This window comes from Mya arenaria, chromosome 13 (assembly GCF_026914265.1).
Source record: "Mya arenaria isolate MELC-2E11 chromosome 13, ASM2691426v1".
NCBI classification, from domain to species: domain Eukaryota; kingdom Metazoa; phylum Mollusca; class Bivalvia; order Myida; family Myidae; genus Mya; species Mya arenaria.
Genome location: NC_069134.1, coordinates 47,681,687 through 47,705,579, shown reverse-complemented (window position 1 = coordinate 47,705,579; position 23,893 = coordinate 47,681,687). Strand labels below are relative to the sequence as shown.

General features: G+C 38.9%; 1 protein-coding gene across 7 annotated transcripts in view; it reads left to right on the top strand.

Annotated features, from left to right (window-relative positions):
- LOC128214543 (uncharacterized) overlaps window positions 1-23,893 on the top strand; it is a 124,200-nt gene that overhangs the window by 5,679 nt on the left and 94,628 nt on the right. For 3 of the 7 annotated variants that reach the window (XM_052921063.1, XM_052921062.1, XM_052921057.1), the window contains exon 1: window positions 9,158-9,309. The exons of 1 other annotated variant lie outside the window; for it this stretch is intronic. The gene's annotated coding sequence lies outside the window, so the exon portion shown is untranslated. Of the gene's footprint in view, window positions 1-5,952; window positions 6,174-6,671; window positions 6,771-9,157; window positions 9,310-15,104; window positions 15,211-23,893 lie in introns of those variants that run through there. 3 more of the 7 variants (XM_052921058.1, XM_052921061.1, XM_052921059.1) reach the window with 3 other exon arrangements.

The following is a 23,893-nucleotide window of genomic DNA, read 5'->3' as shown; positions in this document are numbered from 1 at the left end:
GGCATACATCCATGCTTTCCTAACAACCAGGCGGGAATATATCCATGCTTTCCTAACAACAAGGCGGGCATACATCCATGCTTTCCTAACAACCAGGCGGGCATTCATCCATGCTTCCCTAACAACCAGGTGGGCATACATCCATGCTTTCCTAACAACCAGGCGGGAATATATCCATGCTTCCCTAACAACCAGGCGGGCATACATCCATGCTTCCCTAACAACCAGGCGGGCATTCATCCATGCTTTCCTAACAACCAGGCGGGCATACATCCATGCTTTCCTAATAACCAGGCGGGCATACATCCATGCTTCCCTAACGACCAGGCGGGCATACATCCATGCTTTCCTAACAACAAGGCGGGCATACATATATGCTTTCCTAACAACAAGGCGGGCATACATATATGCTTTCCTAACAACAAGGCGGGCATACATCCATGCTTTCCTAACAACCAGGCGGCCATACATCCATGCTTTCCTAACAACAAGGCGGGCATACATCCATGCTTCCCTAACGACCAGGCGGGCATACATCCATGCTTTCCTAACAACAAGGCGGGCATACATATATGCTTTCCTAACAACAAGGCGGGCATACATATATGCTTTCCTAACAACCAGGCGGGCATACATCCATGCTTTCCCAACAACAAGGCGGGCACACATCCATGCTTTCCTAACAACAAGGCGGGCATACATCCATGCTTTCCTAACAACCAGGCGGGCATACATCCATGCTTTCCTAACAACAAGGCGGGCATACATCCATACTTTCCTAACAACAAGACGGGCATACATCCATGTTTCCCTAACAACCAGGCGGGAATACATCCATGTTCCCTAACAACCAGGCGGTCATACATACATGCGTCCCTAACAACCAGGCGGGCATACATCCATGCTTTCCTAACAACCAGGCGGGCATACATCCATGCTTTCCTAACAACAAGGAGGGCATACATCCATGCTTTCCTAATAACCAGGCGGGCATACATCCATGCTTTCCTAACAACCAGGCGGTCATACATACATGCGTCCCTAACAACAAGGCGGGCATACATCCATGCTTTCCTAACAACAAGGCGGGCATACATCCATGCTTTCCTAACAACCAGGCGGGAATACATCCATGCTTCCCTAACAACCAGGCGGGAATACATCCATGTTCCCTAACAACAAGGCGGGCATACATCCATGCTTTCCTAACAACAAGGCGGGCATACATCCATGCTTTCCTAACAACCAGGCGGGAATACATCCATGCTTCCCTAACAACCAGGCGGGAATACATCCATGTTTTCTTAACAACCAGGCGGTCATACATACATGCGTCCCTAACAACCAGGCGGGCATACATACATGTTTTCCTAACCACAAGGCGGGCATACATCCATGCTTCCCTAACATCCAGGCATGAATACATCCATGTTTTCTTAACAACCAGGCGGGCATACATACATGCTTCCCCAACATTCATGTTTCCATAACAACCAGGCGGGCATACATGTATAAATGGATATTTGGCGGTGGTTATAATTACTTTATGGAAATAAGCAATCTACTTAATAGAGTTTGGGTTGTCAGAGCTCTTCTGAATGAGTAGTTGCGAATTTGTCCTTCTATCCCATTTGGCTAAGGCATGGGCCTGATTCACATAGTTTTAATAGTGTGACTTTCAACGCATTTCATACAATTAAATAATAACGACGCAATAACAAGACATAATAACGAAATGTTTGTAAGTACTCTTACTGGGCATAGTTGTATTTGCCAGTGCTATATAAGTGCTATTGATCTGGTCAACTGCTCGGATGTAATAGTTATGTGGAATGAGGATTTTATATTGTAAAGCCTTTCAAAAGGGATAAGTGATAAGTTGAAATATCGTATACATATATGTAAAGGGCACATGAAGAGTTCTTTGAAATCTAAATCACACTACGTCATTATGTAACGTTTCCTAAACACTCCATGTGCTAAAGATCATGCCAGTGACATAAGCCTTTCCAGTTACTGTTATAAAACTGCTTCATTTTTAATAGATTTAAGGTCTTTATTTTTATGTCTCATATATTTAGCCAGTAAACTCATAGAAATTGTGGATTTCTGAGGCTATGGTCGTATTATCCATTACGTTTGTTCGGGTCTCCTTGTCCGCCTCAATGTGTTTTCATCAGAAAACCCACACTTTGTCGTGATAGTGATACGTTTGAGTCAACTAACAATTAAAGTATGTGGAGAATTCTGTTTTTTAATCAGTTTTTGTTTGAGGAATATCAAAGCCTAGCTATGGATGTTTGAAGAGAATAATGAGAATAAAATGATCTTTCAAAACTATAAACTGTAAACTGAGCGCCAAACGGTTTTGCAAAAGATATTGCGACAACCATATGGTCGTCAGAACTTCAGATATATAATTAAGATATGCTTGTAACATTTGGTGATGACATGTATTATCTTAATGATTTTCATCGCTTTGCAATGAAAAAAAGATAATAATGACATCGAATAAGAAAGTTTATTCAATAAAATATAACCTACACTACATAATAGAAATAAACCAAAAAACATTAAACTGATGAACGTAACGTATGACGCAGTAATTTCGTCGGTGTAACATGCAATTGATATCCGTTACGTGGTCAGTGTAGCATACAACTGGTGTCCGTTACGTGACCAGTGTAAAATGCAACTGGTATACGTTACGTGGCCAGTGTAACATACAACTGATATCCGTTACGTGGCAAGTATTACATGCAACTGATATCCGTAACGTGGTCAGAGTAACATACAACCAACTGATATACGTAACATGGTGGTGTAACATACAACTGGTATCCGCAACGTACTCAGTGTAACATACAACTGGTATCCGTAACGTACTCAGTGTAACATGCAACTAATATCCGTAACTTGGTCAGTGAAACATTCAACTGATATCCGTAAAGTGTTCAGTGTAACATGCAACTGGTATCCGTTACGTGGTCAGTGTGACATGCAACTGGTATCCGTAACGTGCTCAGTGTATCATACAACTTATATCCGTAACTTGGTCAGTGAAACATTCAACTGATATCCGTAAAGTGGTCACTGCAACATGCAACTGGTATCCGTAACGTGGTCAGTGTAACATAAAACTGATATCCGTAAAGTGGTCAGTGTAACACGCAACTGGTATCCGTAAGGTGGTCAGTATAACATGCAACTGGTATCCGTTACGTGGTCAGTGTAACATGCAACTGGTATTTGTAACGTGCTCAGTGTAACATACAACTAATATCCGTAACTTGGTCAGTGTAACATTCAACTGATATCCGTAAAGTGGTCAGTGCAACATGCAACTGGTATCCGTAAGGTGGTCAGTGTAACATACAACTGGTATCCGTTACGTGGTCAGTGTGACATGCAACTGGTATCCGTAACGTGGTCAGTGTATCATACAACTTATATCCGTAACTTGGTCAGTGAAACATTCAACTGATATCCGTAAAGTGGTCAGTGCAACATGCAACTGGTATCCGTAACGTGGTCAGTGTAACATAAAACTGGTATCCGTTACGTGGTCAGTGTAACATGCATCTCGTATCCGTTACGTGGTCAGTGCAACATACAACTGATATCCGTAACGTGGACAGAGTAACATACAACCAACTGATATACGTAACCTGGTCGTTGTAACATACAACTGGTATCCGTAAAGTGCAAAGTATAACATACAACTCATATCCGTTACGTGCTCAGTGTAACATACACCTGATGTCCGTAACTTGGTCAGTGTAACATTCAACTGATATCCGTAAAGTGGTCGGTGTAACATGCAACTGGTTTCCGTTACGTGGTCAGTGTAACATGCAACTGGTATCCGTAAAGTGGTCAATGTAACATACAAATGGTTTCCGTTACGTGGTCAGTGTAACATACAACTGGTATCCGTTACGTGGTCAGTGTAACATACAACTGGTATCCGTTACGTGTTCAGTGTATCATGCAACTGGTATCCGTAACGTGTTCAGTGTAACATGCAACTGGTATCCGTAACGTGGCCAGTGTAACATGCAACTGGTATCAGTTACGTGGCCAGTGTAACATACAACTTGTATCCGTTACGTGGCCAGTGTAACATACATCTGGTATCCGTTACGTGGCCAGTGTAACATACAACTGGTATCCGTTACGTGTTCAGTGTAAATTAATACTTGCATCCGTTACGTGGTCAGTGTAACATACAGCTGGTATCCGTTACGTGGTCAGTGTAACATACAGCTGGTATCCGTTACGTGGTCAGTGTAACATACAGCTGGTATCCGTTTCGTGGTCAGTGTAACATACAGCTGGTATTGGTTTCGTGGTCAGTGTAACATACAACTGGTATCCGCTTCGAGGTCAGTGTAACATACAACTGGTATTCGTTGCGTGGTCAGATTAACATACAACTGGTATCCGTTACGTGGTCAGATTAACATACAACTGGTATCCGTTACGAGGTCAGTGTAACATACAACTGGTATCCGTTACGAGGTCAGTGTAGCATACAGCTGGTATCCGTTACGAAGTCAGTGTAACATACAGCTGGTATCCGTTACGTGGTCAGTGTAACATACAGCTGGTATTGGTTTCGTGGTCAGTGTAACATACAACTGGTATCCGCTTCGAGGTCAGTGTAACATACAACTGGTATTCGTTACGTGGTCAGATTAACATACAACTGGTATCCGTTACGTGGTCAGATTAACATACAACTGGTATCCGTTACGAGGTCAGTGTAACATACAACTGGTATCCGTTACGAGGTCAGTGTAACATACAACTGGTATTCGTTACGAGGTCAGTGTAACATACAACTGGTATTCGTTACGAGGTCAGTGTAACATACAACTGGTATTCGTTACGTGGTCAGTGTAACATACAACTGGTATCCGTAAGGTGGTCAGTGTAACATACAACTGGTATCTGTTACGTGGTCAGTGTAACATACAACTGGTATCCGTTACGTGGTCAGTGTAACATACAACTGGTATCCGTTACGTGGTCAGTGTAACATACAACTGGTATTCGTTACGAGGTCAGTGTAACATACAACTGGTATTCGTTACGTGGTCAGTGTAACATACAACTGGTATTCGTTACGTGGTCAGTGTAACATACAACTGGTATTCGTTACGAGGTAAGTGTAACATACAACTGGTATTCGTTACGAGGTCAGTGTAACATACAACTGGTATTCGTTACGTGGTCAGTGTAACATACAACTGGTATCTGTTACGTGGTCAGTGTAACATACAACTGGTATTCGTTACGAGGTCAGTGTAACATACAACTGGTATTCGTTACGTGGTCAGTGTAACATACAACTGGTATTCGTTACGTGGTCAGTGTAACATACAACTGGTATCCGTTACGTGGTCAGTGTAACATACAACTGGTATCCGTTACGTGGTCAGTGTAACATACAACTGGTATTCGTTACGTGGTCAGTGTAACATACAACTGGTATCTGTTACGTGGTCAGTGTAACATACAACTGGTATTCGTTACGTGGTCAGTGTAACATACACGTTTTGGAAACAGTGTTGATTTCCATTGTCAATTTTCCATACGTTCTTGCATTTATGTTTCCAGAACGGTTCTGATATTTTTGCTTGATATTTGTCTTTGACGGTGAATTACAGAAAGTATGTTATATTTTTGTCTCAACAAATTAGAATACAAATGGTTACAAATCTTCATCGTTTATTATGATATGTGTGACACGGTGGTTGGTTTTAAAACAAGTAACGATTAGACAGTCTTGTTAGACGTTTATTAAATTGAATACTGTAAAAATTGACAGCCTCTTTAAAGACGCATTGATCTGTCTCTGTGTTTTATCTGTTATTTACGAACGACATAAGAAGGACCGTAATCCATTTGTGAAGCAATTACAGTGTAAGAGGCGTATAATTGGAGGACATCAACAATACAAGATGTTTCGATACTTTTTTTCTAAACGTAATATTAAACTCAAAAGAGTTCAAATGTGAGATACTGACAAGTTTTAACTTATATTGCATCAATGCGGAGTACCGCTATACACGGGAAAAAAGCAGACAGTACATGCACATATTATGTTCATATCACGTTATGCAATGGAAACAGCTATATAGACTAGAATGAAGAGCACGGAATAAAAGGTAAGTGTTAAAATGCTATCATATCACTGAACAATTCGTACTGATTTCTTCGTTCCGAGAGTTCCATTTATGGAAGTATGGCATTTGATTATATTAAGCATTTTCTCACGCTAAGTTTGATTTTTGGTTAAACTTCGACTTATATCCTTGTGTAAATTAGCGGCATAATTGAGACACATGCTAGACATATCCAACGTTTGTAGTTATATTTCGTAAATGTCATTTACTTTATAACAACGGTTCAGAAATGAGTTAGGAACGAAGTGCAACACAATCTACGTAGACCGCGCAAGTCAAATTTGGGGCAAAACTAGTATATATATGTTAAAGTGGACCGTGTATCGTGTCCTGAGAACATATCGGAGTATATGTAATTGTTAGTTTGAATGAGGTAAAACCTTAATGATTAAGAATAGCGGCAATGAACGTAGACTTTACCTCAGGTCATCTAACTTGCCTAGAAAACATCCTCATTGGCTGACACATAGTCAACGCAACATCTGACGCATGGAGTGTATATCAGATGTGTGACAAAAAGCGGACCTAAAATACCGGCGAAAGTTAAGTGGACTATACACGAGATTGGCACCAAAAAAAGTTTGTTTTTTTCCGTAACGAATCTCAAGACAATTATTTAATAAAATATTTTACTCTTTGATATCATAATTGTAAAAAAAAATACCAAAACTAAAAAAAAATGGAGTCGGAGATCGGGTTCGAACCGGTTTCGCCAAAACTGTTGTACCCACTGTGCCACGAAGGCTTAGCCTAAACCGTTAGATTATCTAAGCTATATGACCTAACTTGGTAATATCACGTGATAACATCGACTAGACAATCACGCATAAGAATGAATTCTACACATACCTAGTAATCTTTTTTAATGGAACAATACGAAAAAACTGCGAAAATAAATTAATTGTAAACTATGTTGTACTTCAGTTAGTTAGTTTCAATGCATTGTACACATCGATTCCAAGTCAGTTTTCGACAATTTTCTTTTTTTTCGCGTCTCCATCATACGGTGTAAGCCCCCTTTAAAATTCTTAATTATAAGACATTATACTTAATTATTGCCTATCTGCAATTTCATTGGCTGAAAATGTAGGAGTATTATTAAGCCACACGGAAGACTCATGTGAAATGTAAAAAGTCCAAATTGCTGTATGCACTGTTACACAAATCTGTTCATTGAAGAAATATATGAACAGACAACTATTTTACCACACTTTCGAATTAACGTGTTGTTGTTTTGCATCTGTGTTTGTTAGGCACACAGAAACAAGAAACACAACACACGAACATCGAGCTTGCTTACATAGCCATACTAACACGGTTCAGGTCTGCTTTTTAATTATATATATTTTTATTTTTGCGAGGAATGTCTCTGGCTTGACGTTACTTGATATCAAAGGCCTTCAGGTTATCTTTGATTACAATTGTGTATTTTGCAGGCTGAGAAATATTTCAGTCTTAAGTATACTTTATTCTTGTGATACGAGTTTATCGTTGTGATGAGACAGGGAGATGGTTATCCTATGTTATTAGCAGGTTTTATAACAGTTATACCAAATCTGACAAATCCAGACATTGCATAAAAACCACATATTTATCAAACGACATATAAGACTTTATGTTCTAGTAACCTAATAAAGAAGTAACATTGTAGTAAGCATGACGCAGACAAATGTTATAAATGATATGCATCGGCTTGAGAATTTTGTAATCAAATGGCGCTTTCTCATCAATTAAAACGCACTTGTGTAATGTAAGATTTTCAGTTGTTATTTGATACAAAATAATTAGATTTAAATTGAACTTTAGCCACACTGTATTGTTTTTAACGTACCTGGGTCCTAGATATCCATGACCGATACAAAACGGAAGCCAGTGAACACATTTGCAACAGAATGTTTTTATCAACTGCAGAAGAAACCATTAATATGAGTTATATATAATGTAAAAGATGGAGGTGAAAAAGACTGTTGGAGAGTCAAACGTGTTTGTCATTCTTCGGTGGTTTACAGATGTTAATATGATACAAACTATTGTTAAACTTCTTTATTCGTGTGGTCTTCTTAGTTCGTGTTTACAAAGTATCTTTAGCTGGTATATGCTTTTTTCCGACTAAAATCGAAATTACCTACTAAATTAACAGTTAAAACACATAAACCTCCCTAGTTTATAATTACACCTCCCGCGTGTAATTGCATTTTGTATTACAATGACTAAAACTAATTGACAGTGTTATAACGCGTCCAATGATCGCAACATCTTCGGAAGACATCTAATAGTATAGCGCTATTTTCAGCATTGTGGATGAATTATCTCAGTAAAATGCAAATAATGAATGTAAAAATAAACATTGAACGATTTGCGTTCGGACATCTCTTGTAATGCACTGACCAAATGTTTCCCTACACCCTTGTACCCCAATACTAAACATTCAATCCTTAACATACATCACAAGCTTACAACATTTCACATATTTCAAACTTCAGTTTATTGAATATATAACATTTTTAAACAATAAAATGATATCAAACTGTTTGATACAATTGACCAGTCACAAAAGCATTTATTGTAATTTGTCGCGATTGGTTTGCGGCGGCTTTCCGCTGAAGCCATTACATAAAACACCCAAGAGTTCAATGACACAGCTATCCCTTCTTCTGCTCATGACCACCAACACAGCCATCATGTATAGGACAATGCTTTCCATTGTCATTATAATTCTATATATGATATCTACAGCTGACACAAATGAACGTGATATTATAATATGAAAACCTACGGCCTTATGAATATAAATAAGTTGTAATGAAGCCAAAACATGCATGCATACAAGGGAGCGGAGTGTCCCGACCTCAATGACAGTCATTAAAAGTCAGTTTTCTCAACCCATAGAGCTCAGTGTCAGGTAGCGGGATCAGGAGGTGATGTCATCATTGGAAGATAATGACATTGATTAACGGATGTACTAAATGCTATCCCATTATAATATAAATTAGCTAGTATTGTAACGACAAACAAGGATCAATTTCAGTTGTTTCCATGAATAAAGAACAACTAGTTATGCAATGATCACTTGTGCTGTTCAGTCTTATGTGAAGGACTGCATTTCAAATAGGCTGAAGTAAGTAATCAGTATTAATTTTGAAATATGTTGTATACGCTTCATATTTCCTCATATAATATATACTTTATAAGGTCACTTATTTCTTATTTTTGTTTACAGAATTAATCAAGGATTACTTTAATGTGTGCATAATTTTTGACAGTTGCAATTCCTTATAATTATGTTTAAATCGGTGTTAATTTGTTGTAAAATATGAAGTGACAAAAATGTACATTTTCAAAAATAATAAAAGACATTTGCATATTTGTTTCTATAACGATTATTTTAACATTTACACGATAAAAGGACAGAAATGCAATATATTCCTTGAAAGAAAAGATAGATACAAGGGTGCGTTAAGGTAGAGAACAGATATAAGGGTGCGTTATGGTAGAGAACAGATACAAGGGTGCGTTAAGGTAGCGAACAGATACAAGGGTGTGTTATGGTAGAGAACAGATACAAGGGTTCGTTATGGTAGAGAACAGATACAAGGTTGCGTTAAGGTAGAGAACAGATACAAGGTTGCATTAAGGTAGAGAACAGATACAAGGGTGCATTAAGGTAGAGCACAGATACAAGGGTGCATTATGGTAGAGAACAGATACAAGGGTGCGTTATGGTAGAAAACAGATACAAGGGTGCATTAAGGTAGAGAACAGATACAAGGGTGCGTTATGGTAGAGAACAGATACAAGGGTGCATTAAGGTAGAGAACAAATACAAGGGTGCATTATGGTAGAGAACAGATACAAGGGTGCATTATGGTAGAGAACAGATAAAAGGGTGCGTAAAGGTAGAGAACAGATACAAGGGTGCATTATGGTAGAGAACAGATACAAGGGTGCGTTATGGTAGAGAACAGATACAAGGGTGCATTATGGTAGAGAACAGATACAAGGGTGCATTATGGTAGAGAACAGATACAAGGGTGCATTAAGGTAGAGAACAGATACAAGGGTGCGTTATGGTAGAAAACAGATAAAAGGGTGCGTAAAGGTAGAGAACAGATACTTTGGTACGTCAAGGTAGAGAACAGATACAAGGGTGCGTTATGGTAGAGAATAGTAATAATGGTGCGGTATGGTAGAGAACAGATACAAGGGTGCGTTAAGGTAGGGAACAGATACAAGGGTGCGTTAAGGTAAAGAACAGATACAAGGGTGCGTTATGGTAGAGAACAGATACAAGGGTGCGTTAAGGTAGAGAACAGATACAAGGGTGCGTTATGGTAGAGAATAGTAATAATGGTGCGTTATGGTAGAGAACAGATACAAGGTTGCGTAAAGTTAGAGAACAGATACAAGGGTGCGTTATGGTAGAGAACAGATACAAGGGTGCGTTAAGGTAGAGAACAGATACAAGGGTGCGTTTAAGTAGAGAACAGATACAAGGGTGCGTTATGGTAGAGAACAGATACAAGGGTGCGTTATGGTAGAGAACAGATACAAGGGTGCGTTAAGGTAGAGAACAGATACAAGGGTGCGTTATGGTAGAGAACAGATACAAGGGTGCGTTATGGTAGAGAACAGATACAAGGGTGCGTTAAGGTAGAGAACAGATACAAGGGTGCGTTAAAGTAGAGAACAGATACAAGGGTGCGTTATGGTAGAGAACAGATACAAGGGTGCGTTATGGTAGAGAACAGATACAAGGGTGCGTTAAGGTAGAGAACAGATACAAGGGTGCGTTATGGTAGAGAACAGATACAAGGGTGCGTTATGGTAGAGAACAGATACAAGGGTGCGTTATGGTAGAGAACAGATACAAGGGTGCGTTATGGTAGAGAACAGATACAAGGGTGCGTTAAAGTAGAGAACAGATACAAGGGTGCGTTATGGTAGAGAACAGATACAAGGGTGCGTTATGGTAGAGAACAGATACAAGGGTGCGTTAAAGTAGAGAACAGATACAAGGTTGCGTCAAGTTAGAGAACAGATACAAGGGTGCGTTATGGTAGAGAACAGATGCAAGGGTACGTTAAGGTAGAGAACAGATACAAGGGTGCGTTAAGGTAGAGAACAGATACAAGGGTGCGTTAAGGTAGAGAACAGATACAAGGGTGCGTTAAGGTAGAGAACAGATACAAGGGTGCGTTATGGTAGAGAACAGATACAAGGGTGCGTTAAGGTAGAGAACAGATACAAGGGTGCGTTAAGGTAGAGAACAGATACAAGGGTGCATTAAGGTAGAGAACAGATACAAGGTTGCGTTAAGGTAGAGAACAGATACAAGGGTGCGTTATGGTAGAGAACAGATACAAGGGTGCGTTAAGGTAGAGAACAGATACAAGGTACCATTAAGGTAGAGAACAGATACAAGGGTGCATTAAGGTAGAGAACAGATACAAGGGTGCGTTAAGGTAGAGAACAGATACAAGGGTGCATTAAGGTAGAGAACAGATACAAGGGTGCGTTAAGGTAGAGAACAGATACAAGGGTGCATTAAGGTAGAGAACAGATACAAGGTTGCGTAAAGTTAGAGAACAGATACAAGGTTTCGTTCAGGTAGAGAACAGATACAAGGGTGCATTAAGGTAGAGAACAGATACAAGGGTGCATTAAGGTAGAGAACAGATACAAGGGTGCGTTAAGGTAGAGAACAGATACAAGGGTGCATTAAGGTAGAGAACAGATACAAGGGTGCGTTAAGGTAGAGAACAGATACAAGGGTGCGTTAAGGTAGAGAACAGATACAAGGGTGCGTTAAGGTAGAGAACAGATTCAAGGGTGCGTTAAGGTATACAAGGGTGCGTTAAGGTAGAGAACAGATACAAGGGTTCGTTATGGTAGAGAACAGATACAAGGGTGCGTTAAGGTAGAGAACAGATACAAGGGTGCGTTATGGTAGAAAACAGATAAAAGGGTGCGTAAAGGTAGAGAACAGATACTTTGGTACGTCAAGGTAGAGAACAGATACAAGGGTGCGTTATGGTAGAGAATAGTAATAATGGTGCGGTATGGTAGAGAACAGATACAAGGGTGCGTAAAGGTAGAGAACAGATACAGGGGTGCGTTATGGTAGAGAACAGATACAAGGTTGCGTAAAGTTAGAGAACAGATACAAGGTTGCGTTAAGGTAGAGAACAGATACAAGGGTGCGTTAAGGTAGAGAACAGATACAAGGGTGCATTAAGGTAGAGAACAGATACAAGGGTGCGTTAAGGTAGAGAACAGATACAAGGGTGCGTTAAGGTAGAGAACAGATACAAGGGTGCGTTAAGGTAGAGAACAGATACAAGGGTGCGTTAAGGTAGAGAACAGATACAAGGGTGCATTAAGGTAGAGAACAGATACAAGGGTGCATTAAGGTAGAGAACAGATACAAGGGTGCGTTAAGGTAGAGAACAGATACAAGGTTGCGTTAAGGTAGAGAACAGATACAAGGGTGCATTAAGGTAGAGAACAGATGCAAGGGTGCATTAAGGTAGAGAACAGATACAAGGGTGCATTAAGGTAGAGAACAGATACAAGGGTGCATTAAGGTAGAGAACAGATACAAGGGTGCGTTAAGGTAGAGAACAGATACAAGGTTGCGTAAAAGTAGAGAAGAGATACAAGGTTGCGTTAAGGTAGAGAACAGATACAAGGGTGCGTTATGGTAGAGAACAGATACAAGGTTGCGTTAAAGTAGAGAAGAGATACAAGGTTGCGTTAAGGTAGAGAACAGATACAAGGGTGCGTTAAGGTAGAGAACAGATACAAGGTTGCGTTAAAGTAGAGAAGAGATACAAGGTTGCGTTAAGGTAGAGAACAGATACAAGGTTGCGTCAAGTTAGAGAACAGATACAAGGTTGCGTTAAGGTAGAGAACATATACAAGGGTGCGTTTAGGTAGAGAACAGATACAAGGGTGCGTTATGGTAGAGAACAGATACAAGGTTGCGTAAAGTTAGAGAACAGATACAAGGGTGCGTCAAGTTAGAGAATATATACAAGGGTGCATTAAGGTAGAGAACAGATACAAGGGTTCGTTATGGTAGAGAACAGATACAAGGCTGCGTTAAGGTAGGGGACAGATACAAGGGTGCGTTAAGGTAGGGAACAGATACAAGGGTGCGTTATGGAAGAGAACAGATACAAGGGTGCGTTAAGGTAGACAAAAGATACAAGGGTGCGTTAAGGTAGAGAACCTGAAGGGTTCGTTAAGGTAGAGAACAGATACAAGGGTGCGTTATGGTAGAGAACAGATACAAGGGTGCGTTAAGGTAGAGAACCTGAAGGGTTCGTTAAGGTAGAGAACCTGAAGGGTTCGTTAAGGTAGAGAACCTGAAGGGTTCGTTAAGGTAGAGAACCTGAAGGGTTCGTTAAGGTAGAGAACCTGAAGGGTTCGTTAAGATAGAGAACCTGAAGGGTTCGTTAAGGTAGAAACCAGTTACAAGGGAACGATAACGTAGGGGGCAGTAACAAGAGCACGTTTGATAGAGAAGTGTTACAACAGGACCTTTAAGTAGAGTACTATGCTTTTCCATAAAGTTTGTCCGTTTTCTGACCTCGTCCGCTGTGTATATCTATATGTATGCATATCTGTGTATATCGAATATCCATCTTATATGTCTACTAAGTACGTACCGAAAACACTCAAGAATGTTGTTGATAGAAATAATGAAGACAATTTTATATTCTTCTATCTAGTTCAAATTAATTAAAAAGATGCTATTTTGTGGCTTTTTATGCTATATTATGTCCAAGATTGTATTTTTTGTTCTTATGTCTAATTGAATTCATTTTTTTTTTCCAACTATGAAAACCCATTTTCATCTTTTGTTTGATTCTGTGTAAGAGATCTTGTTAAAGGTTAAGGTGCACAACGTATATCCGTATTATAAAGCAACAGTCGGCTTGATAACATACATGTACATACTAATTATTGAACGGCTATCACGTCAACAATACCGTCAACGTTCACTCGGCGCCCGGTTTAGCGATTTGCGATTTTCAAGAATAAAAGCATGAACATCATTTGAACCATATGCAGTGGGACCACATATGACACAAATTTTACGCAAAATAGCTTGCTGTTGACAACCAAGTTTCAGAATTCAAAAAATGTGGCTTTTATATTTATAAAAATGTCCTGCGCGTATCAATAGTGTACATATGTTCATATAAATGCAAAAGTCTAGATATATTGTCATTACAATTGTAACCACAAACAGCTGTGCTACAACCTTTTAAAGGCTTAAGTGTTGGTTGTCTTGGGTTGCATAGACCTCTGTTAGAACTGTTGTGTTGATTTAAACATCAAAATCATTCAGCAAGAACCAGACCCTGGAGCTTATTACGACTGTAACTTGTGTATATCAATCTATATTTATTTTGGGCCTTGACATCTTAAACCTCCTAGACAACTTTATCAAATAAAAAAGCATAACACTTAGTAACAAGCAAACTGTTCAGGGTGAAACCGGTTTTGAGGTTTGTGGTGCAACAGACATTCGGTCGGTGAGACAAACGAAACGGTCCAACATGATATTGCTGTATATGTATCGTTGAATACTTGGAATTTAGTTTACCCGCTTATATAATTTACTGTACTTTAATCTTCACTGTGCTGAAGTTGATGCGGGATCCGATCAGGCTTGTAGGTTTTATTTCTACAATTATTGATTAATGTTGGTTTACATGCATAAAAAGGGGGTTTATATCGGCCACAGACGAAGACATGGCGAACCACAACCACATAAGACAACTGAATTTCAGTGTAACAAGCTGTTACAAATCATACAATACTTGTTATGTCCACTTGAATAGTTTTAGAGTTTTTATTAAAGATAAATCATAATTTACAATCACAAAAGAAACAGCTATGGACATAAAACCATAACATTAGAAGCTTTGTCAGTGGGATCACCCACAATAAATGCAGGGTGATTACTTTTAATAATTTACCTTCGTTGGTTGCTTGTTCTTCTTTATGGGTAAGCAATATGTTGTTTATTTACATTGGTACGCAGAGTACTGTTCATTTATATAGATATGCAATGTGTTGTTTGAATACACATGTATTCAATGTGTTGTTCATCTACACGGAAATGCAATGTACTGTTCATCTACATGGAAAGGCAATGTGTTGTTCACCTACATGGGTAGGCAATATGTTGTTCATTTACATGGGTAGGCATTATGTTGTTCATCTACATGGAAAGGCAATGTGTTGTTCATCTACATGGATAGGCAATGTGTTGTTCATCAACATGGGTAAGCAATGTGTTTTTCACCTACATGGGTAGGCAATGTGTTGTTCATCTACATGGGTAGGCAATGTGTTGTTCACCTACACGGGTAGGCAATATGTTGTTCATCTACATGGGTAGGCAATGTGTTGTTCACCTAATTATGTTGTTCATCTGCATGGGTAGGCAATGTGTTGTTCATCTACATGGAAAGGCAATGTGTTGTTCATCTACATGGAAAAGCAATGTGTTGTTCATCTACATGGGTAGGCAAGGTGTTGTTCATCTACATGGGTAGGCAATGTGTTGTTCATCTACATGGAAAAGCAATGTGTTGTTCATCTACATGGGTAGGCAATGTGTTGTTCACCTACATGGGTAGGCAATGTGTTGTTCATCTACATGGGTAGGCAATGCGTTGCTCACCTACATGGGTAGGCAATGTGTTGTTCACCTACACGGGTAGGCAATGTGTTGCTCATCTACATGGGTAGGCAATGTGTTGTTCATCTACATGGGTAGGCAATGTGTTGTTCATCTACATGGGTAGGCAATGTGTTGCTCACCTACATGGGTAGGCAATGTGTTGCTCATCTACATGGGTAGGCAATGTGTTGCTCACCTACGTGGGTAGGCAATGTGTTGCTCATCTACATGGGTAGGCAATGCGTTGTTCACCTACATGGGTAGGCAATGTGTTGTTCTCCTACACGGGTAGGCAATGTGTTGTTAATCTACATGGGTAGGCAATGTGTTGTTCATCTACATGGGAAAGCAATGCGTTGTTCACCTACACGGAAAGGCAATGTGTTTTTCTCCTTCATGGGTAGGCAATTTGTTGGTTTCCTACATGGGTAGGCAATGTGTTGTTCATCTACATGGGTAGGCAATGTGTTGTTCATCTACATGGGTAGGCAATTTGTTGTTCTCCTACATGGGTAGGCAATGTGTTGTTCATCTACATGGGTAGGCAATGTGTTGTTCATCTACATGGGTAGGCAATGTGTTGTTCATCTACATGGGTAGGCAATGTGTTGCTCACCTACATGGGTAGGCAATGTGTTGCTCATCTACATGGGTAGGCAATGTGTTGCTCACCTACGTGGGTAGGCAATGTGTTGCTCATCTACATGGGTAGGCAATGCGTTGTTCACCTACATGGGTAGGCAATGTGTTGTTCTCCTACACGGGTAGGCAATGTGTTGTTAATCTACATGGGTAGGCAATGTGTTGTTCATCTACATGGGAAAGCAATGCGTTGTTCACCTACACGGAAAGGCAATGTGTTTTTCTCCTTCATGGGTAGGCAATTTGTTGGTTTCCTACATGGGTAGGCAATGTGTTGTTCATCTACATGGGTAGGCAATGTGTTGTTCATCTACATGGGTAGGCAATTTGTTGTTCTCCTACATGGGTAGGCAATGTGCTGTTCATCTACATGGGTAGGCAATGTGTTGTTTATCTACATGGGTAGGCAATGTGTTGTTCTCCTACATGGGTAGGCAATGTGTTGTTCATCTACATGGGAAGGCAATGCGTTGTTCACCTACACGGAAAGGCAATGTGTTTTTCTCCTACATTGGTAGGCAATGCTTTGTTCTCCTACACGGGAAGGCAATGTGTTGTTCTCCTTCATGGGTAGGCAATTTGTTGTTCTCCTACATGGGTAGGCAATGTGTTGTTCTCCTACATGGGTTGGCAATATGTTGGTCTCCTACATGGGTAGGCAATGTGTTATTCATCTACATGGGTAGGCATTGTGTTGTTCTCCTACATTGGTAGGCAATGTGTTGTTCACCTACACGGGTAGGCAATGTGTTGTTCTGTTACATGGGTAGGCAATGTGTTGTTCTCCTACATGGGTAGGCAATGTGTTGTTCTCCTACACGGGTAGGCAATGTGGTGTTCGTCTTCGCTGGAATGCAATATCTTGCTCAACTTCATGGGAATACAATGTATTTGCAGAATGATGTTCATAAAAAAAAGAACTTTATTATACTCAAGATTAACCAAATTATTCCCGTATCATTTTTTATTGTTTACGAATAAACAGAACAAAACATAATGTTTATTTAACGTCATACATATAGCTAACATTCAAGTCTCGTTTCTGATACATTTAATAGCTTATCTTATTTAAGGGTTTCATTTCATCATACTTGGATTTAAAACATAATATCTTGACGAAGTTATGGCCCCTTTTCAAGTTGAAATTTTCCAAAAATACGATGTCCAAAAAATAAACATTGCTTAAACAATAACTCACGAAAAGGTTGATGGATTAAACTACAGTTAAAGTTCTACTTTGGTTATCTATCGATAATCTTTGATGGAGTACTGCCCCCTTTTCAACTTCAACAATTTTGGAATACATGTTCAACACTATAAAATTCCAGTCAAATTTGACTTTGTTTAAAAATAAAAAAATGACGGAGATATAGCCGATTTTCAACTTGAAATTTGCCAGAATTTAGTTTACTAAAGAGAAATTATTACATGTACAATGGATTTAAACAAATTGGGTTAACGTATTTCACACTCAAAAATCAGATCAAATACGAGTTTTTGGTACAATCTACAATTGTTTGACAGAGTTTTGGTACAATCTACCATTGTTTGACAGAGTTTTGGTACAATCTACCATTGTTTGACAGAGTTTTGGTACAAACTACCATTGTTTGACAGAGTTTGGGCCGTTTATAAGGACATTGTAAACCATTCCTGTGTCCAGTCGGCGTGTGGGGTTATTATGTACTTCTTTGACAGCTGTCAAGTTGGTCTAGCAAGCATGCAATAAAACCTACATTTGTTGGATTGTTATTATTACTGTCAAGTCATATTATAGGATTTTAAGCGGGTTACTAACTTCTGGTCTTGTTTTTTTTGTAAAACTGGCCCCAATCCAAGTGCCTACTGTGTTGTTTAAAAGAACAAGTTTTTTTATGCAAATACAAACAAACAAGAACACACAAGTCAACAGAGATACCATCGATATTTGAAAATGTCAATATTAAAGCGAACATCTTGGAACAGTCAACAAAAGGCAAGAAGAAATTCACTTGTCATTAAATGTTTTTGAGTACTTAAGATCATTTTCGCTATACTTCTAACTTAATCTTGTATTTTTTGTAACTAACAGTGAATTATTAAAATCTAGAACAGGTCATTAAATCTAGAATGCAAGGTAAATGATAACAATATAGTGTACAATATATACCGGTATAGATTATAACACCAGTGTATGTACTGTCACGGTACATTGTGCATATCTATAGAGTATATATATATATATATATATATATATATATAGGGTCGATGCACTGCGTGAACACCTCGGATCTAAATCTCAACTTGTACCATGCATTCTAGATTTAATGACCTATTTTAGATTCTGATACTTCACTGTTAAAGGCTGACCGGAGCCAAAATTGTCAACACATCTAAGAAAAGGTGAACTTTCTATTGCTTGTGTGAACGGAATTTAGGTTGAATTTGGTTAATACATGTTTAATTGGTTTTAAGCTGATTATCTTTATTTTTCAAGATATTTGTTTATTGCGCGATACATAATTTCCCTCGAAGGTGGAACATAATTTTCATCATAACACAGTCCGGCGGGAAAAGTGTCCATCATTTGTTGCAAATTTGTTCCCGTAACGTCTTTAATGAGTGTTAAATTATTTGCTCCATATTTTATAGGATCTTAAAAAATAGATTACGCTATAATTCTGTCAGATTCAGTCATTATAGAAGATGAATATCCACAATTTCATGAAATGTCTTTCAGGCAAATCTTCCACACGCCATGACAAATTCATAAATCATCCATTGATAATTCAGTTCTAGTCATGAAAGAATTTTCGACCCGAGTTAACTTTCTCGCACTGAGTTTTGCCTATTCAAATATTGGAAATATTGACTAAAAAGTAGGTTTTTTATTCTAAGAAATTTTACCATTTTGTTGTACCCTGTCCCAAACATGCCGACCCATCAGACGTTGCTTGGATGCCTCAGGTTATGAAAGAGGTAGTTTGATGCTAAAATATACGCCGTCTGTTTTCGGAATGGTTTTCACTTTGGTTAAGGTAATTTGCGAAGAGTATTGTTTCCGCAACTGATGGGCATAACAAGCATAACACTTATGATACACAAAGCCATCACTAGAGCAACAGCGTCACCATTTATGTGCACATCTCCCTTTTAAAAGTGCTTCTTAGTGTTGTTGTGTTCCGGCGTTAGTGCTATACATAACAGTTAAATCTGCATGCGCCAGAATATTCTTACGGTGTGTGAAAGTGTACTTGAAATGCAAGCAGATTATTGCAAGATCTAAAACAATGCACAAGTCCGATACGGGAGAAAAGCTTCAGGCACCACAGTTCGCACAATATTGAAACGAAATCGGAGCCAACCTGCAGTAGAAATTCTTTTATACTGTACCACATTTTACGACTTTCAAATTTGTTCGTTTACTAAAATCATAAAATAAAATATAAATAATATTCACTTACACAAGGCATAGCTGCACCACTGAAGTGCCGACAGCTCATTTTCTTTGCACCACCGATAAGTGGTGGAGCTGGCATCAAGTAGACGTGTACATGCCTGTCCCGGTAGTTATCATTTTGTTTTTAAATAACTACTACAAATGACCTGAAACAAATATACTATAAATACCAAGTATAAATCTTACTTTTTCGTGTAAAATAAAGCTAGTCTTAAGACGAAAACAAAATGTCAAGTATCATCATAACCTTGGTGACGCCGTCGTTTCTATCATTTTTAGCAACAACAACAACAACAAATATCTTTGTATCATTTTTAGCGTCGAAATGTCGTCGTCGTGAAAACTTTTGTTATTGGTCTTGACTCCAATCGGCGTTATTATTTACCTGAAACTTAGCTGAAAGCATTGTACATTTAAACAAAGTGTTCTTTAAATAATTGGCTACCGGACTTGAATCTGTAGTTTCCATGGTCCTTAATTACACATGATGATGAACTCTTTCGTGTAAATAAAGTCATTTGGTTAGTAAGACAATACATGACAACAGCGTCCAGGTAATTCACTCCATCAACTTCAGTCTGGAAATTCACACGGTAAACACAATGCATGTAAGGTATGATTTTCAGTGAACATGCGGTTTTCCGGTCAGTTATATTTAAAGAGATGACTAAGATATCTCTATTTGGTGTTCGCATATATGTTTGAGCCAATGACAAACGAGGATTTACCCTATTTACTGTATCTCCACTTCCTCCACTGTCTAATTTTCTTTTTCTCACATGATAAGTAATCTTACCATTACAGTGGATGGTTATTTTTATATTTGCTATTTCCTAATGGTTACATGAGAAGAACCAGAAATCAAATGAAAATTCAGTTTACTGTTAACAATGGAGTTACGTCGATCTATTCATAAGGCCAACGATATGCCAAGATACACTCAATGTATTTATATAAGATGCTGCAGGCAACAGTTTTAGCAATATTTTTCAATTTGCTAGCTTGTATGTGTGTGTGTGTGTGTGTGCGTGCGTGCGTGCGTGCGTGCGTGCGTATGTTTGTATGTATGTATGTATGTATGTATTTCTTTAGACCTTGCGGTCAAGTATAACCCGTGAAAGTGCAAGCACTTATTTCCAACGGGGTCCTTTGTTTTTGCTGAAGGGACAGCACGCGGAGGAGACAGTGGTGGGATACAAAGAAGTCCGGGTGCGATACCCTAGCTCTTTTTCGAAGAGACCCTTTGGTTCTTTTACGTGCTCGGTGTAAAGCACCGATAAAAGCAGAAACCATTGCAAAAATATGTGTTTTTGGAGCTTAAACGTCCTAAAAAGTATCAAATTCTCGCTTCCCACATTTGTAAACAACAGGCTGGCCGAAGGTTTTCCTTCGATAACTTTTTTATTCAGTAACCTAGAAGCATGAAATAAATAGCCGAGTGAGGCATGGTAATTGTAGAGCCGAATGCGCGTAATGATATTTTGGAAATATATACTTTATACTACTTACCAGGCGAAAACAGGTTCCAAAAATCCTATTTTGTCATGGTTTCGCCGCCATCTTGCATATCAAACTCCAAAACCTCACTTAAACCCTTGCAGATTCGGAATACGTGCACCCCCCCCCCCCCCCTGGCATACACGTTAAGCGGGAAACTAAACAGCAAACGTTCGCCGCAAACATCTTTACTGAACGCGTTGCAGATGTGATGGTTATTTCAACATTCGTTTACATAGAGCGTGCTCTTTCTCGGCCTCGCTGTGCTGGCTCCATTTTCTGTAGATCGCCAAAATGAACCTTTACATACACGTTATGAACACTATATCGGAAAAATGTGTCTATGTTGTTGACACAGGCTATGGGTTCAGGGTGACTCTCCATTGCTCTGTTTATGGTGGTGATGTCACGGTGTTTTTTTGTTAAATTCTTATTTTCCTAATACATTAGTATTTCAAGAGTGTGTTATGCCGTATCATGCTAGTTCGGCAAACGATTTTGCCAACTCAGTGTGAATCTTGTTTGATAGTTCTGGGATGGCATTCCTTGTATACCATGCATGTTGGACTATATCACTGGTAAGTAGATATAAGTATTGTGTGCTTTACGAAGCAAATGATATTTTTGAATTTACAATAGTGCCTGTATTTGTATTCATATTTTTTCTTTGTGTGGCTGCAGTCTTTTTGGAATAAGGACTATACAAAATATGTGTGCTTTATGTTTGGTTCTTGATTGTTGTTTTGAGCTGATGGGCTAGTTACTGCACTGATGAAATGTCCTTAATGTCATGTTTCTTTTTGTTTCGCCCATTCATGAGTTACATGATTTGAGCCGATGTTCTGTTATTGATATAAGGTTCATTTATCTATACTCTACATATAAAGCGTCTTGCTATTTGAATATTGATTTTTGCAATATAATACACTTTGCTACGGTGTTATGTTCGTGTCTTAAAGCCCTAGTGTCACTTAGGATTAAACAGAAAGAATTAAAAATAAAGTGAGAATTTTACTATGATAGAGTCTAGTATGATACGTGATAAATCCACATGTTACTTTTTTAAAAAGAAATGTATGGGTAATACCAACGTAGTCCCGAGCCGGATCACTGACTCACTATATCATACTAAGGGAGATAAATGGACGAAGCAAAACGCTTTGCAAACAATACCTAAGCTGTTGTCGGATTGGACTGGACACACAACTAGAGAAATATTGAACATTTTCAAATGCAATTTCACATAATGAAAATTAAGCTCCTGTTCCCAAAATAAGTCTGATGCAAGGTATATTCGAATGAAAAAGTATCAATTTTGTTCAGTGAAAAATTGCAGATAAGTACTCGCTAATGTTTTGTAAAATGCACTTTTTGGTGTATGGCGAGATAATGTGTGACAAATCATTAGCAGTGTTAATAATAAGATACTAAAAGCTGGAACCCTTCAACAAATGTTGATATTTGCTCGAACATCGTTTTTGAAAACCACAATTTTCAAAAGTACTTTGACGTTGGGTGATTGGTTGATAAATGATATCCCGTGATGTTATCAATGTGTGATATATATGTCATGATATCGACACATAATTAAAAAAGTTCTCAAGATCTAGTGGTTCAGATGCGGGGTTTTCTCGACTGTACCGGCCTTTGGTTCGCACCTCACTTAAGCCAAATTATTTTTGTACTAAACATGACAATGGCTAGACACTGAAAACACAGAAAGCCCATGCTAATGGGAAGATACTGTCAACACAGAAAGCCCAAGCCAATGGCTAGATACTGTTAACACAGAAAGCCCATGCCAATGGGAAGATACTGTAAACACAAAAAGCCCATGCCAATGGCTAGATACTGCAAATCGCAGAAAGCCCATGCCAATGGGAAGATACTGTAAACGCAGAAAGCCCATGTCAATGGGCATATACTGTAAACGCAGAAAGCCCATGTCAATGGGCATATACTGTAAACACAGAAAGCCCATGCCAATGGGCATATACTGTAAACACAGAAAGCCCATGCCAATGGCTAGATACTGTAAACACAGAAAGCCCATGTCAATGGCTAGATTCTGTAAACACAGAAAGCCCATGCCAATGGGAAGATACTGTTAACACAAAAAGCCCATGCCAATGGCTAGATACTGCAAATCGCAGAAAGCCCATGCCAATGGGAAGATACTGTAAACGCAGAAAGCCCATGTCAATGGGCATATACTGTAAACGCAGAAAGCCCATGTCAATGGGAAGATACTGTAAACACAGAAAGCCCATCTCAATGGGCATATACTGTAAACACAGAGAGCCCATGCCAATCGGAAGATACTGTAAAAACAGAAAGCCCATGTCAATGGGAAGATACTGTAAACATAGAAAGCCCATGTCAATGGGAAGATACTGTAAACACAGAAAGCCCATGTCAATGGGA